Consider the following 16,609-nt stretch of genomic DNA (forward strand, 5'->3'; position numbering starts at 1 on the left):
GTCTATTCCGATGGTCAGAGTTTCATAAACATGTGCATGAACCTTAAAAAACATACCGCTCACGAAAATGCATCTCAATAAATTATAAAGCATGATGTTCCAGCTGGCTAACGCCGAGTGAGATGCACGTAACTTTCGTTATTGAATAATTTATTTAATTTAAATGCAAAAATAAAAATATATTCCACCCAAGTAATAACTCAAGAATCTATTGAAGAGCCGCCCATAAAACACAAAGCTGCATCTCGACAGCAGACCACCCCTAGGGGTACAACGGAACCTGAGAAGAAAGACGACGAAAACGAGCGGTAACATAACAAACCCGCGTCAGCAGTTCTCGAACATGGGCCGAGATCAGACTCCAGGCGCTCGGCGCTCGGCGAAAGCGCAGAATTCTCTTGGGTGTTTCCCTCAAAGAAGGTCGATCCTCCCACGCCGCTTCTGGAAAAAAAACGCGCACCTGGAAAACTCTTGCAAAGGAGTTCGTGAGCTGCCGCCTCTGGAGCACTCAGAGGCGACTGTCCAAGGCTCGAACCCGAGAACGAGCCCTTCCCTGGCGAAACAACTGTCATGATGGCATATGACAACTGATGGAAGACGGCGAAGACGTTCTGGGGGAAGCCTGTGCTTGTCCTGGTGACCTAGGTGCGCAGAAGCCCGTGCCCCACTCTTGAACGAGCTTCCGCACGATGCCAGAAGAGGTGCTTACAGAGCAAGAGTACCTCTTCCTTTGCGCGGACCGCTGAAGGTACGGGGCAGCAGCAGGCCTCTGCGGGCCCCAACTTCTACAGTTCTGCAAGTTGGATCGTGTCCCTCGTACCGAGGCGAAAGGAAGGTGCTCTGGTAATTGGCGTGTAGCTAAGTTCAACTCTTGCTGTAGGTTTAAGACTCGTGTCTGTTCGCTGTCATCAGCGCTGAAGAGGGTTTGTTCAAGGCCCGGGAACTTTAGGCGATAATAGGTCGCAGCATCCGCATCGCCTCTACTTGAATTTGCTGTGCTGCCGCGAGAAGTGAAAGGCGAATAAAGCCGTCCGTATTCCGGTTCATCAGCAACATACTTCTTCGAAAACTCCTTCGAAAACAGTTGGTCACTCTGCAGCGTTGGCCATCCAAATGACCTTGCTAACTCAAAGCAGGTCGACTTCGAAGGCTGCAGAGTTGCCGTGTCATTACTGCCGGACGACTCTAACTGAGGCGCTTTTATGGAGGTTTCTAACCGCCCCCAAGCTTCAGAGGCTGCACGTTTCACGTTAAAAGGAACGATCGACCGTGACTGTTCCGAGTGGTACTTGTGGATGCCGACAGGTCGTGGCCCATGCATTTCAGTAGTCGCACGTGCCGACGGTTCTATTTTGGGAATACTAGGTGGCGTCAAAGGCGTTCGATGCGTGCTAAACGGTAGAAATGGTTCACTGTCTAACCATAAATCGCCCGAAAGTTCGGAGTTACTAACATACTGTTTCTCGCTTGAAAAACGGCACGGCTCATTAAAGTTACTCCGTGCAAGTGGCCTCGTGGTCAAGGATTCTGCATTGATAATCGCATTCAAATTACAAAGCTGAAGGCTGGCGGTGCGGTCATCACTGCCGATGTTCGGCTGTACTATTCGGGCCTGTTCAAAGGCAGAACTGGAGCATAATTTAGGCAAACGCGGTTGGTCAAAACCCCTCCAACTGTCGTTTGCTGAAGAGTCTGTCGACCTAAAGCCTTCGAAAGATTCCTCATTGACTCGCAGGCGCTTCCTGCGTCGGCTTGGCAGTTTGGTGGGTCCGTCGCTGGTAGCAAGAACGTTGCTTTTTGTAGGGCGATAGGTTGTATAGGGCATCGCTTCAGGGTTACTCCTGGACGTTATAACCGGCTGTCGTTCCGCCACTGAAGGAGTGTTCACCGCCCAGTGTCCACGTCCAGTGACGGAAAAGAAAGGTCTACATGGTGGTAGGTCTGTGCCGACGGAATCGTCCATATAAGTTGCTGATACCGAATGATTCGGTTCCACCATTTCCTTCAAGTCTAGGGTTCCGAAGTTCCAGCGAGGTTCGGCCTTGATTGCGATGGCCCTGGTTGGCAGGAGAAAGCAGGCCCCATTCTGGAGCTCCGAAGACAGTTCGGAACATGAATTCAAACTTCCTAGTTGGGGCTCTGAAACGCTGGGACTTCGGAGGCAGCCAGAAAAGCCGATGTTGGGATCGGCCATCCGGCACCCACAGGATCGCGCCGTTATGTATCGATCGAGAGGTATTGTCACCGTGACGGGAGCAGCGTCGCCGGTGTCTTTCTCATTGTGAAAGCGCTTGTGCCGTTGTTTCCCCACTCCAAGTAGCAGCATCCTCCAGCCAAGGTCGGTGTGAAACCTATAAAGAAACGTGTAACGCAATTTGTCACATTCAGGAGTTTCCGTAGATTGTTCTGCCCCTTCCTCTTTACCCTTTGTCACGAGGACGCCGCTACCGCGTATACGCACCTCTAACCTTGTTTGTACACTTGCAGGCCTCGTAACAGAATGCGGAGACGTTGCAAGACGCGAAGAAAAATATGTACGAAAACTCCGTACCATAACGTGTGAAAATTTCGGGGTCGTCGTTCTCGTAGCCGATAAATGTGATTGTGATTTTGGAGACGTAGCTGCTGGACGCGGCTTCAACGTTAAGTAATTATCAAAAAATGCTTTTAGGATCTCTAATATTTTTTTTCGCCTTCTGTTAAGTTCATATTCCCCCAGAAACCGTTGAATGGTGGTTTGTAAACTGCACTCACAATCCCTCTTTATCGCAGGCAGTCTTCAGCGAGCCGCACAGCAGAGCTCAGATAAGTAATCCCGGTATCTAATGCGTTTTAAACGCTCGGACGGGCTCATTTACAGCAGCCGTCAAATAAAATAAACATTAAAATGACGCTATATTTGACGTCTTACTGTGAACTGCCTCTTATTTTTGAAGTTATCGTTTTGTATTAGGATAAACAAAAGCAGCTGATCAAGAACTGGTTTGCAATGTAAAACCAACTTTTAATTAACTTTCCGTGGTAATTTAAAGCCTCCCAAATAAAAAAAAAACTCATGCATAAAAAAATGATGTTACCGAATAAACCGATAGAGATTGCGTATAAATTCTATAGGCGATGCCAACTACGAAGGCTTACCTCTTGTAGGCGATCATTCCAATGACGAAGACGACCGGAACCAAGACCACAATAGGGAGCAGGACGGCGCTCGTGGAGTACCATCTCACTGAAAGCAAAACAAGCAAAACAGTACATTGGAACAGCTGAGAGCATCAGGGAGGACAGCTGCGATGCATCCCAGCGTGGTTTAATTCGAAGGTTGCGTCGCGGCGTCAGATTTCATCCCTGACAACCACCTAGAATTATCGAAGCCTGCGCTATATGCGGAGCACAAGATCGTCTGCTTTTTTTTGCAGGGGTTGCGGTGACGTTACAATTTTGAGCTCTGATTGGCTCCGATTGAAAAATAGTGGGTTGACCTCGGCAGCATGCTTTGGGGTGTACCCACTATCCTTCAATCGGCGCCAATTAGGGCTTGGCGTTCTGACGTCACCACGAGCCCTGCAAAAGAAGCAGACAAGCTTGTGCTCCGGATAGCATTTCGACATCATCACGGATGAGATCGAGCGCTGACACGGATAAGACACGACGCTGGGTCGGCGTTCGGTTGGGCCTCGTGTCTAACCAACAGGCCTAAGGAAGCTCAGCGTCGGATTCAGATCCACTGTCTGGGTTGGCGCCACCCTATAGGCTGATAGCGTTCCACGGAAGATGAGGAAGCATAGTTCGCAGGCCTTGCCTTATTAGTTCTAGGTGGTGTTAGCCGAGTCCCGTACATCTTATTATCGCAGGCAAATGAAATTGCAACACTGGCCGACTAAAACCCAGAAAAAAAACAATAACGACGGGAGAAGCGTGAACGTGTAATGAACAAATCGTGTCGCACATTGTTTACCTTAAACAATCTGAAACGCATTTATTTTGTTACCTATCGACAACGGATGGATGCGATATTAATTTAAGTTTTCTCAAGGCGGAGAAATGCTGGATGTAATATTTATCGAGTATATCACTCTCCTCTAATATGTCAGAGAGTAGAAATTATACACTAGATTTCCGCAAGATTTATCCTCATTAAAAGTGGATATATTGTTCGAAAATGCTCGATAACTAAAGAACGTGTTGTTGTTGTTGTTGTTGTTGCTGTTGTTGTTGTTGTTGTTGTTGTTGTTGTTGTTGTTGTTGTTGTTGTTGTTGTTGTTGTTTTTACGATATTACGTCGCATTACATAGGCCTGGGTTTGGTTTTAAGCTAAAGGCTGGTTCAGACATGTACAACGAGCGCGATGCGTCCGTTGCAACCGAAGCGACCGGAACGACCGCTCTGCGCCGCGCGTACACACACCTGCAACCACTGCAACAAGCGCAGCGGGTCGGCAGCACGGCGACCGCCTCTCCGTTGCCGTCAGCTGTTTCAGCGGTGCCTCCAAAAAGAAGGGGACGCGCTGCCACTCACTTGCGTAACAGAAAATAGACAGACCGTCTTCTATGACCTCAAGCTTTATTACTCTTTTCAGGATAAGCTTGCAGGGTAGTGCATTAAAAAAAAGAAAAAAGAAAGCGATGCAGTACGCCGTCTAGCACGATCACGACTTTAATACACGACTTTGCGAACAGTACAAATCTCGCCACACGCCTTTTCTACGATTATAAAAGACGATGTAATCTTAGCAACGATATAGCAACGTAGAAATATAATTTGACAGACGATGCGAGCGTTCAGGATTGCTAACACCTTCCACCTTTTTCGGGCGATGAAAACGAGTAAAAAATTCGCATCCTTTATACGGTACGCACCAGTAATACCTTGAACTTGGGCAGTGGGCACACGCAAGGAATGCGCCAAATCAGAAATCCGGGCGATGTTCGAGGACACAAATGCTTAGAAAGCACCACTGTAGTCGAAGTAAACAAACACGATGGCACGGGCGTTTCTGCTGTCTTGAGAGTACAACCACGACATCGCCGCACGAGTATGTGGATCTTGCCTTCTAATACGTGCTGAATTATCATAGCGACACACGACGAAAATTCACAGTCAAGACTAGCGCTTTTACGCGGAACGATGAACTTTCACCCCGACGTCGACGATCACCCCCGACGCCATGTTTGCAGACAGAAGGAGTCGGCCCGCGACCGGCAGACCGGCATGCAACGCGCTCGACCCATTCTCCTCGACCTGTGATTGGTCTGTCGTTGCGGTCGCTTCGGTGGTTTCCAACGCATCGGGGAAAGTTGGGCTCGCTCCAACTCCTTGCGTCGTGAACGACACGTGCGTGCGTCCCTCCGTCGCTATGGCAACTGACGGTTGCAGACCGTTGCAACGGTCGTTTCGGTTGTTCCGGTCGTTCCGGTCGCTACGGACGCATGTGTGTGAACGGGCCTTAAGAGCTTAAAAACGCGGGGCGTGCCGTTTCGTTCACGCTTTTTTCTTTGCGATTCGCTCTTGAGCGTCCCATTTGGCTAATGTCGCAAATCCCATTAGCTGCGGAACGATAATAGGGAGTTCTAGTATAGACGCTTTGCAGGAGCTGTGCATGGGCACCGCCATAACTGACCTTCAGTTTTTGTTTCCCCTTATTGCGTCTACTTCACTTCATTACTACCATAACAGGCCATGTTATTGCCATCTCAGATTTTATTATGTCTTTCTTCCCAGCATTGGCTTTTGTGGAGGCCCGTCCACACGAATTTCAGTGGCTCGGTATCTCGGTAAAACAAGGTCAGCAATGGCGGCTGTATTCTGGGGCGTGTGTGAAGCGTTTATAGATCGTTTCGATAACTACGATAACGTATACCCGTATACCCTGCCGGCGCTTTCGCACCTGCATTGTGTATACCATTATCCGGCATCTTTATCGGAGTACGATCTACTAAAAATCTCGAATAAAGTGCTCGGTTTTCGCCCCACGTTTCTTAGGCTGTCGTTGACTGTATACCAGTCAAGCCCTCAATTGTGACTATACCAGTCAAGCCTTAAGTGGCATTGAGCGGCGAGCGCCGCTGAATGCCACTCCCTGAGCGCTTCCGCCGGCAAAAAGAGACACTCGGCGAGCCGTTCCCAGCGGAGCGGGAAGCAAAACACTCGCCGGACGTGCAAGTCACGGTGGCGGTTGGGACGTAGAAGTGGGCGGCGCAGCTGCAGAAGCCGTTTAGGCAGCGCGCGTTGGGGTCCCCGAGGCTGCACTCCAAGTGGCTCACGCAAGGCTCGGACAGCTTCCGACCTGTTCGAAAGCAACCAAGGGTGTCACGCGATAATCTTCCCAAAGTTGCACACTTGAGCGATGCGCCTCGCGAGTCATTCGCACAACTTTAACGCCACGTTTGCACAACTTTAACGCCACATCTTTTATGTTTCCCGAACTTTTTGCACTCCCAATTCCACACGCGTAGTAATCGAATGGCCGCGAAATTAATTTCATCGCTGCCTCTGTTTTGGTGTAACCGCGACTTTATGGGTTCCAGCAGTTTTTGTAGTCTTATGCCGGCGACCTATACATTTTTATACTGGAAATGGGGACTCTGAGATCCAGATTCAAATTTATTAAACCGGTTATATCTAGGATTTTCTTGGCGTTAAATTCCGCAGATAATTTTAGGGTAACTTAACAAACAAAAAAACCTGAAGAGGTTCTTGAAAAAAATATTAGACTTAAATTCTAGCGTATTTTGTCTCGTAAATTCGAATATAGCAAGGATTTGATCCGAACATGTCAATAGACGCGAGAAAAATTAAAAACAAGACCGCTGGGTGTGATGTCATACCCAGTGGTTTTAAATGCCTTGCGATTGCTGCTTTTGAGGGAACGCATGCAGCGTTTTTGATAGCTCAGGTATGGCGTGCGAAAGGTGTGGAAATGCTGATATATCATTATAATAGGTCACGATTCCCTCCTCCTGCCGAACGCGCCGGGAAGGAAGGGCTTGAGCGCTATTTCGAAAGTGCTGTCGTGGCCACATGGCGCATCAATAGGAGATATTATTTTGATATGTGTGATCCTGGACAATAAAATATTCATTATTTGTGTTAATACAGGTGACAGAAAGTCTAAAGCGTTCTGAACTAGTTTGATCTGCAGATCGTCGAAGTCACAGGAGTTGCTATTTTTAACAGATGACATAATAGAAAATATTGAAAAAAAAAACAAGGATCGCCATTCTCGTTTTTAGGCTTGATATACGTCATTTTGAAAGGCATATACACGCTCTTAACAAGGCTAGTCAGGTGACTATTGAACGCTTGTCATGACGTTTCCTTGTAATGCTATACCATCTTTATTTATTACGTGTATAGCTGGTTTAGACAAACCCCGGTTTGATTTTTGGTTTAACCTTTTCCGTATCCCATCTCTCCGATCCATGCAAAATTCAATAAATAAATGATAAAGGTATGCTTGCTTTCCTTTACGAAAGGTATTATGCAATGTATTTCTATATATATTTAAGTACAGCAAGGCCTCCTGAAGACTTTGTTTTGAGGAACACGTTATGTAGTTTAATCTTGTTTTAATCATTTTCCAACACTTTCTAGTTCCCATGGCTTACGGTAGGGGTGGCCAGGCTGACCCAGCCTATGGGCAACAACCATAACCCCGAAAATTCCAACAGCCGAGGAGAAGGGGGGGGGGGGGGGGGGGGGGGGGGAGCAAACTTTTGTCCGGAGCGATAAACGAAACTCGAACTACTTTCAATCTATCCGAGTCAAAAGCAGTCCAACGGTACGTAAGGTAGAGTAGCACATGGCTACCAAACCGCAACCTGTCTCTCAATTTAAAACGCGTTCCTTTTCTCTTTTTAGGAAAGTGCTCGTATGACCGGGAGGGAGTCGGGGGAGAGTGGATAGGAGAGGGAGCCGCGAGCGGCACTTTAACGCGCGAAGGGCCGCTCGCGAGCCGCATCTTGGCCACCCTTGGCTTACGGTTTCCTTTAAATTGTTTAATTTGATTGTACGGAAAGCACTTGTCGTGACTATTTTTGAAAATATTCAGAAATTCTTCGTACGCCTCATTGGCAGAGGTAGCAGAAATTACAGTCCCAATCAGTGCAATATGTAATTCAGCAAAAGTTTTCTAGTGTAGTAGTATTTATACTTCGGGTCATGGTAGTGTGTTTCTTGGTATCATTGACAAGCTCAGTGGCCTGGGGCGCTGCTTTGTTTATGAACGTAGTAATCGGTAAGTGGTCAGTTAGACCATAGCCCAGAACGCCAGCACTAATGCGACTATCCTCGTGAATTGTCACAAACACATCGATTTGTGTTGAAGAGGAATGAGTGACACGAGTGGGAAGGACAATGACATTGCGAAAGTTAGACAAAAGTAAAGTAAGAGAATGATCTTTGAGACGTGATTCCTTAAGTAGGTTGATATTCACATCTCCACCAAACAAAAAAAAAAACTTTCAGCCTTTCCAATCTTGTGAAGAAGGAAGACCAGCGAAGCTGTACTATGGTGGGAATGAAGTAATGGGCGGCCGCAAGTCGGCAAGCTAAAGTGGAAAAGCTCGAAAGGTTGCCGCCATCTGTGAGCGACGGCGGCAACCAGACAGCCGGAAAGCCAGTTGCCTGGTTGCCGTCGTCGCTCATAGATGGCGGTGGCTGTCCAGAATTCTGTGTCACCAGGTCATTTAAGGACGGACACGATCCTGGGAAAACTAGACCTTAACAGCTCAGCTGTAAAGAAAAAAAAAAAAAGAAACATTTTTCATTTGCAAAACACAGTAACTCTTCTAAAAAGTAAGAAATAAAATATAACGTTTCCACAGGGCGGACGATAAAAACAGAACATTATTTCCCGTTTTCTTCTAACACAAAATATTTCCTAGTCCCGAGTCACAAAAGAGAAATCAGAAAGAATTTCGAGGTATGAAAAGTTTGCCTGCAGCGAAATAAAATGAAATGAAACACGACCATCGCCAGTTTTTGAATGAGTAACAAGTCACGGTGTTTAGTTACTTTATTTAAGTAGAGTTTACATGTCTAAATGTATCTACGTCTCGTACACGTAATCAACAAGCGGACCCAGTCCGGTCCGCTCGATCGCGGACCACGTGGGAGCCTTCTTGCCGGCGAGTGTGTGTGCCGTATTTCCCATAAGAACGAATACCTCTCGAAAATATGTGATTCAGTTCGCAATCTCAACTGAGCACGTGGCCTTCAGCATGCACGTTGTTCGCCGATTCTCTAAGGACCTTCGTTTTAGCAGAGTGTTTTGGGTTTTCGAATTAAACGTGAGGTAGGAGGAAATTGAGACGAAATTTCACGTTCAAGTACACGTTTCTGTAGAGACATTCGCGTCGGTTGGGTCCTCAGCGAGCAAAACGACCGGAACGATAGGACATCGGATCAAAGATTCATTCATGACTGTTTTTCGAAGCTACTTCTTTTGATCGAAAAGTGCGCAACGAGTCGGTGTAAATTTAACACACTTCCGAAAAACGTCTCGCTTGCCCACTCTCCTTGCGCAGATTTCGCTCCATGGATCGCCCACTGCGTGTTATGTGGGAAAGTAGACGGGCGGGCTTTCTTTTTATGGTGTGTTTATCCTCGAAGTTATCTTACCCACTTCTGCTATAGTTTTATGGTGAAATAGTTAGCTTAATTAAGTCGTGCCAATTTAGGCTAAGTTAACTTAAATTGAATGCAGTTTCGACTAAGTTGCGTAAAATTTTAGCATGTGATGGGATCGGCAAGGTGTTCGACTGACCTCTTTTGGCATACTTTCAAAGTTGCGACGAGATTAATCTTAAGTCGGAAGCTTTTCCGCGCGTTTGTTTTCTACCCAAAAATTTGAACCTGCATCTTTTCCCAGTTACAAACTACGTTCTTTTGTTATACTTTTTACTTTGGAGTGGTACCATGCTTAGTACTATCCGGTGCCAAGAGTGCGCAATTCCAAGAAAAAAAAGTGTCACAGAAATGGTACCGAAGCAGCGGTCAACACTAAGCGCTGGATCCCAAAGACGCTCGTTTACACGTTCGGGCAGACAAGAAACATCGTGTGATAAAGGCCTGACATCACTGTCCGAAGACCGAACCCTATAACATGCCTGCAAAGCCTGACTCATGGGTCTTGATTTCAGAAGAGAACGCGCTGCTTACAAAGAGTTCCGCGTTTTTCCTGCGCATCCGTACAAACCAGATTTGGGCCAAGTGAAGCATCCGCACATGCACCGCGCCGACAGCAGCGTCATCGCAACGGTGTGGCGCGTCAGAGACGCGCAGGTGTCTGCTTTGCCAATCGCAGACGGCGTGAACGTACCCCGAACGCACAAAGCAGTTTCTCCGTCGCCTGCCGCGAGAATGAAGTGGGTCTCCGAGGGGCAGCCGCACTTGAAGGAGGCATTGAGGCAAAGAAGCTCGCGGTTGCAGTCCAGGTCGTACTGGCAGCGTGAACCCAGAAGACCTTTCTCGGTGCCTGGACTCAAATGACAGCATTCTTAGCGCCATTGTAGCGTTAGAGCGTCTCTTGACCGCTTTCACCATGAGTCACAGCGAAGTCAGTTTATAAAACATGCAAAACATGCAATAATGCTGAATAACAAAATTTTTAAAAATGCGGACGACTGCACAAGATGACGACGCCTTTAGTGTACTTGAGTTGTTTTAGCCATGGGATAGCCCACACAGAAAAACAACGAACACCATGACGTTGCGATCTTGGCGCTGCTTTCCAACCAACGACATCTTTAAATGCGGTTTCATTTCTTAAGGGAACCCTCCACACTTTCATGTCTGTCCTTCTACTTGTAACCAACGAAGCCGCGATTGGCTGCTGCAGACACACCACGTAGAACACGGCGCTTCCACTCCACAGGCGAAAAACGTTTCAAAATTTCGCAATAGACCCCTTTCGAAAGTCATGTGCCGAATATTCGAAGATTGGAACGACTGCTCAATGGCGGAACAACTGACGTCGTGGAACGTACAAGTTATTCCATGAGATAGAAAACGTCGGAGCGCAGCCAAAGGTGGGAGCCGACGAGCCAATCAAACAGCTTCCAAAGTGCAACGCCCCACTGCTCTCATCTCCTTTTTCTGTGGGTGCTTTTGCCTTCTAATACAACCAAAAGTGTAAAGTGTGCCATGACGTTGCGGATTAAGTCCACCATTGTTCAGGGATTCCACACCTGCCAACAGGGAGCAGTCTTTCGAAAGGGGTCTACCATGCTAGCGAGGAGCAACAGCGACGTGCCGAGGAGATTGCGGAACAACGCGAGGTGCGTTTTTGTGAAGCTCAAGGGGCGAGAAGAAACAAGGCCAGCGAAACGGGCCAAGCATCGCAACTTCGGCTTCGTCGCGATTAAGGCGCCAAGCAGGTGAAGACCTCTCGCGAAACAGACCAACTTCGGCTGCAACGCAAGCGGGACGCCGAGCAGGTGAAACGACCATTGGCAACAGAACGGCGCGACGACGAGTGAATAAAAACACCTGTTAGCACAAGCAAGCCATCGTTGGTTCGGTCTGTTTTCCTCTCGGTATTGAAGAGTTGTCATCAAAACATACTGGAAAGCGCTCGGTTGGGGTACCAACCTAAGTGCAGATAGTCTTGATGTCCGTCAGTCGGCACTCTTTTGAAATAAAATGAGAAAGGCGCAGAAGCCGTCTTCGCGCTTTACGGTTCCGCGCAGTGTACGTGCTGGCCAAAAAGTATACTTTGAGAATCATTTCCTGAGGTTCCAGCCGGACGTGAGCGCTGTGTAGTACCGCTTTGAGGAACTGTTGTCAGCGGCTTTCCCAGGCAAGTCGATAGACAAGTTCATGGTGTGCGCAAAGCGCAAAGCGAGCCTCAATATCGGTTAGGTTTCCAGTCTGTCCTGCAGCAACGCGGTGCAGTATACGATTCAAAATGCTATCAACGACAAATCTAAGCAGCGATTTCGGCAACAATCTTCTTACTGCAGTACGTTCCCTCTAACAAGGGGGCTCCGGCTGCTCCAACCCATTCACCCGGCTTGGTAGCTCACAAAAATAGATTGATGTGTCTATCATTTCACCAGCGGCATGCGCTTCAGGATTGAGCATTCACCAGGTGTGGGCACAGCGCGCACTCAGCGGCCGATTCCCGTGAGATGAAGCTTCGGCGCATGAACGGTGCCGAAAACAACGCCACCACAGCGGGGGTAACGTCAGAGCCGCGTGTCGGTGTATGAAATAGAACCACCGAAACGGAGCATCACGTGATAAGCATGCCGTGATTCCTACGGTTCAAAAACAGCCTGAAGTGCACAAGAACGGGATGTTTTTGTTCCAAAGTGACAAAACGCGTGGAAAACATTTGACGAAACGGAAATCGCATCTCGCCTGCGTGAGCGACAGCGCCGAGGGCAATAGGAGATATGCGAAATGGGAAGTGCCATCACCTAGACGCGAGAAGAACTCGATCCGCCATATTGGTTAGATCGAGAAATGCGGCCGGACGTGTTGGTGCGCGCTGACGTGCGCTCCGCGATCTTCTTTTTCTACCGCCTACACGCCATCAAATTGCTGTGTACCTCTTTGCAAGCAACGTGGTGTCAACGACAGCAATGGAAACAAGGTATGTGTCACAAAGGCATCATTTATAAATACTTTTCGAGTGATAAAGACAAGATTAGAATGCAATTAAATGCAAAGGCGCAAGCGAGCTGGACAAGAATGACGAAAATAATCCCTAGAGAAGAGGAACAAGAGGGACAGAGGACAAACACAAATCTCCAAATACAGCTAGGTGACTGGTGCGCGACCGAAAAAATCCGCCTGGTCCGGGTATCGAAGCCGGGACCTCTCCATTACAGGTGGAGCGCTCTACCAACTGAGCTAACCAGGAGTTAGACGTCAGTAGAGAAAACGTTTGAATGGTCTTTCAGGCAGATAGGAAACCATCGTCGGTTTTTCCTTTTATTTTTATACATGGGTGGTTTCAGTTGAAATCGAACACGCTTGTCGGGGTGGGTCTTTTGATTTTTTTTAATATATGTAATTCCCCATTTCTGGAAAGAACAAAACCGCTTTCCAATTTTTTTTTAAGAAAATATTTCGCTTCACAAAAAATTATTGAGTGGAGCAAATGAAAATGAACATATGTCTACTGACGCATTGTCCTTTTATCACATGACGAACACGTGATACGCGCCACTGCGGCTTGCATCATTGACAAGCGATAGGAATGGAAAATACAGCGTCAGTATACAACACGCCTTTCTCCTAAGACTAGTTACGCAAACAAAACGATGTTTCGCTAGTCACTAATGTCATAACATTTAACTGGTCGTCGATCGCGTGTTGATCTTCGCGGTTCGACTGGATCTTGGTCGGCTTGGTCCGAACTTGGCCCTGGAGTTGCTTGGTGGCTTGTCTGCAGCTGCTGTGGCCATCTTGAAGCCTGACGTGGTAGTCCACACTTGTGACTGGGTCTGTTTCGGGCCTGGTCCAGGCGCTCCTCAGCTGGTTTCGGTGTCTGTGATAACGCTCGCCATTGTCCAGCTGGACAGTACATGACACCGGACCTCTGACTGCCACCGCTCTGGCCGCCTTCCACCTTGGGCCTGGAGAGAAACTTTCAACGTAGATAACGTCGCTGCCATGTTACCTTTCCGTCTTTGGTCGGTGCAGCTCAGGCGCTCGCTGACAGTCCGTATGAAGTCTGTCCAAAAGCTGTCCCCAGCCTTCGCCCCATTATCAATTCTGCCGATGATTTCCCTATTACGGAGTGTGGCGTCGTGTGCTGTTTAAACAGAAACCGCAAAACCTTGCGCTGCGTTGAGCCTTCCTCTTGCTTCTTCAATGCTTCTTAAACCCCTCTTACCATCCGCTCCACCCCACCATTACTGGCAGGATGGTAAAGTGCAGTGAAAACAGCACGCACACCGTTGCACTTCAAAAAAGTTTAACTCTGCGCTTGTGAATGCTGTGCCGTTATCCGAAACGATGACGTCTAGTACGCCATGTGTCGAAAACATCTTTCTTAGGTTTGTAATTACAGCGGTAGCCTTCATGGATGACATGACTTCGATCTCTGCCCAGTTACTGTACGCGTTTACAACGATTAGGAATACGTCTCCCTTGACTGGACCAGCGAAATCAATGTGTATTCTGCCCCACGGTTGATCTGGGTTGATCCAAAAATGGACTAGTCACTAGAGCCCTGAGGTCGCTTTGCCGGTTACTTTGACATGAATGACAGTACCGCACAAACTCTTCTTCGGGCACAACATGAGCCCTCCAGCTGAGGCTTTCATGGCACTCATCCTCGGATGATTTGCATGCAGAAGTTGAAGTATTCTTTCTCTGGCGGCTTTAGGAATGACAATTCGATTCCGGACCCACACAGTATGCAGTCTCGATGCAACGACAACTTGGACTTCCTCACCTCGTAAGGACTGCGGTCCAGTTGCGGCGACGGCCAGCCACTAAAGATCCAGTCCTTCACCTTGGACAAGACGCTGTCCTTCTTGATCATCGCAGCGATGTCCATCGCTTGCAGCGGTGCGCACTTCACCGCTTCCAACAGGAGCACGTCCCCAGGTGGCAGTGTCTAGTCCTCGTCTCCCGGAGCTGGCAGACGACAGAGTGCATCTGCGTTGGCGTTGTCTTGGCCTTGCCTGTACTGGATGCGGTGGTCCTAAGTAGCCCACAATAAAATCCAACGAAGAATTCTGGTCGACAGAACTTCAGGCACTCGCTTCTCAGTGTTAAACAGACCCAGTAGCGGCTTGTGGTCAGTTATCACCGTAAACTCTCGCCCGGCGAGGTAATAGTGGAACCTTTTTTTACGCCAAAAACCACCGCCAAACCCTCTTTGTCAATCTGGGCAAAGTTACGTTTACTTTCGTCGAGAGTACGCGAAGCACACACTATGGGTTGTTCCTTTCAGTCAACTGCACTATAAGTAGCTTCTTCATCCCCTCAAACGCACGCTGGTGCTCACCTGTCCACTTCCATTCCTTGCCGTCGTCCAGCAGTCGGTACAGTGGTTTCGCCGCTTCAGTCTTGCCCCTTTGAACCTTTTAAACGATATGTACCGACTACACCCAACCAAAGTTTTATTCCTCTTCTCCTTTGCATTCCTTTTTTCTCCCCAGTCCAGTTCCTGTATCGAGTAGTTCCGTTTTTCTTTTTGTGTTCTCTTTTACTTCATTAAAAATATACGTGACGCCGCTGTCAAAAAATAAAAGAAGAAAAAAAATTTTTCGGGGGGGGGGGGGGGGGGGGGGTTAATGCCGTTATAAATTCCCTCTCAAACGTCATCACTAGTAGATCCACGCTGCGCCAGCTCGCGTGAGCATCACCGCCAGAACGTCTTGCAACGTCTCACAGCAAGCGCGACGCTAGTTCAAGGGGAACGCCATGACGGACAAGCATACTGATTACGATGATGTCAAAACGCCGGGCTCTGAATGGCCGGTAGAAACATATAGTGGGTAGACCTCAAGGTATCTGGCATTGAGGTCTACCCACTACCCTGCAATCAAAGCCGCCCAGAGCTCGGCGTCGATTTGACTTCACCGCAAATCCTGCGCGAGAAGCAGGCGACTTGCGCTCCGTATTGTCGAGCCTCAGCATGTTCGAAGCTAGTGGCGCGTCAAGGATTCACTATAGATGATGTCGTGGCAGGTCTTGTTTTCTAGGTGGTATTGGACTAGGCATGCCCTCGAATCAGCCGTTCAAAAAAATTAAACCAATCTTCAGACTTTCACAATGGTATTCATGGTACAGCCTCATTAAATGCGGAGCGCAAGTTTGTCTGCTTCTTTTGCAAAGGTTTTGATGACGTCGAAAAGCTGAGCCCTAGTTGGCTCTTTTTTCTTGACAAAATGCGCCGCACGACAAGGACAGCGTAAGACAACACGAGCGATAATGGGTAGACCTCAAAGCAAGCTACCTTGTTGTCTACCCACTATCCTTCAATTAGAGCGTTTTGACGTTATCACGACGCCTGCAAAGGCAGCAGACGAACATGCGCTCCATAATGTTAATTATCAGTTCGTCTCTGCATAGTATATTTTAATTTAAAGTAATAAAAACACGCGGCAGTGGCCACATGCTTGGTACACAATAACTTGTGTTGAGTGCGCAGCAAAAATATAAGTATGCACATTACGCGCCGTAGAATTTCCTCGCATAATTTTTAGTTTACTCCACTTAGACACTTTTTCTTAGTAATCAGATTGGTAATTGTAATAATATTAAAAAAATTAAATCATACAGTTACTACTTTTTGTCGTGAGTTATGATACACCTCAATACATAGATTGCATGTGACGTCATTCGCGGCCATGCCAGTATTTTATGCTCCGCAAGCGTTCGGTTCGCCGTGCTAGTTTCACACCGCAGGAGTTTTAGTTCGAAAAAACCAGTAAGTAGAAATAACATTCAGTACCTAGCAATGGCGACATTTGCAAGCTATGTATATTCTACACAAGTTATTTGAGTCAGTAAAAAGTCACATACCATTATGTGGCTGCCGCAAATCATTTTCCTGTGGCGTTATGGGCGAAGATTCTACCTGTGAAGTCGTTGATTCCTTCGAACAAACGTCTGATCTGTCAAATAAATAGCAAATAAAACTCAT

The sequence above is a fragment of the Ixodes scapularis genome, unplaced genomic scaffold, assembly GCF_016920785.2.
Source record: "Ixodes scapularis isolate PalLabHiFi unplaced genomic scaffold, ASM1692078v2 PGA_scaffold2__306_contigs__length_199485367, whole genome shotgun sequence".
Classification (NCBI taxonomy): Eukaryota; Metazoa; Arthropoda; class Arachnida; order Ixodida; family Ixodidae; genus Ixodes; species Ixodes scapularis.